Raw genomic sequence first — 1683 nt, forward strand, 5'->3', positions numbered from 1 at the left:
TATAATACATCCGTGCAACGCGCATGATTTTCGCACGGACCTATGTTAGTTAATGGGGCCATTTAGATGGTCCATGATTTTCACACAGCGTATGTCCGCTGCGTAAAACTCACGACATGTCCTATATTTGCCAGTTTTTCGCACATCACGCACGGAAGCACTTCCGTGTGATGCACGCTACAGTAGTCAAAACTATCAATGAAAACAGAAAAGCACCACATGCTTTTCGGTTTACAAACATACAACCAGAGTGTCATAATGATGGCGGCTGCACGAAACTCACGCAGCCGCGCATCATAGGCTGCTGACACACGGAGCTGTTATGGACCTTTTGCGCGTACAAAACGCCACTTTTTTGCACACGCTCGTGTGAATCCAGCCTTAGACTAATTTTTCCTTGAGGCCAGATTCACACGAGCGTGTGCGTTTTGCGCGTGCAAAAAATGCAGCCCTTTCCGCACGCAAAAGTACTGCTGTGTGATGCGTGGCTGCGTGATTTTCATGCAGCCCTCATTAGGACACTGTATACAGAAAAGCATGTGGTGCTTTTCTGTTTACATTCATAGTTTTTACTGCTGTTGCGCGAATCATGCGCGTCACACGGAAGTGCTTCCGTGTGCTGCGTGAAAAATGCACAAATATAGGACATGTCGTGAGTTTTACGCAGCAGACACACACTGCGTGAAACTCACGGACTGTTTGAACGGCCCCATTGACTAACGTAGGTCCGTGCAAGGCACGTGAAATTCACGGACGTATATCACGTTTGTCTGAATAAGCCCGGTGTTTTTTTTTTTTTTTTTTTTTACTGCTACTATCAAGCCTCCTTGGAGTAGTGATGTTCTAATACCAGTGACAATTAACAAGGTTGTTTTTTGCCCAGGACAGATAGAATTGTAGACAGCTGTTTACAGCAAATAGGCAGTGTCCATTTACAACCAATTATACCATGTTGCCTACCTAACACATTAATACAGCTAAAAAGACTGTCGAGAACATGGCAGGAGCCGCCGCGCCGACCCTGTATGTCACCCTAAAGCTGAAGTGTATGACATAATTCTCCTGGAAGTCTGAGCTGAGCAGTAGTAGCGGTCTTCATGGTGTACCTGACTAGTGTGGACTACATCATGGCCTGGCTGATATGAAGAGATTTTCCTACCTAAGGCCACTGTCACATGGCAGTATTCTGTCAGTATTTGGAAGCCAAAACCAGGAGTGCAACCTACACAGAGAAAAAGTCTAATGGAAAGATTTGCACCTCTTGCATCTGGCTCACAAATACTGACCAAAATACTGCTGTGTGAAAGTGGCCTAGGGGGTGCAGCCACACGCAGAAAATTTGTTTCATTCATCTGACTGGAACATGCGGTAATCCATACGCCTTCTACAGAAGAAACCCCATTCAGATAAATAGAACAAATTTTCTGCAGCAAAATCTGCCACGTGTGAATCCACCCTAACTATAATGCCATAGTCATAAACCTAAACCCAAATTTTTGTGACCAAATCCCATTATGCAGTTTTCATTTTATGGTTAGGTTATTGATTTTTCTAAAGACAAGAATATGAAAGGCAATATAATCTATATCTAATATTCAACTTGTTAAAAAAAAAAAAAGAGTAAATTACAGTGACGTGTGTAGTTTCCCAAAAAGGGAGCAGCCCTACCTTACACAATATAAA

The sequence above is a fragment of the Rhinoderma darwinii genome, chromosome 4 (assembly GCF_050947455.1).
Source record: "Rhinoderma darwinii isolate aRhiDar2 chromosome 4, aRhiDar2.hap1, whole genome shotgun sequence".
In the NCBI taxonomy this organism is placed as follows: Eukaryota; Metazoa; Chordata; class Amphibia; order Anura; family Rhinodermatidae; genus Rhinoderma; species Rhinoderma darwinii.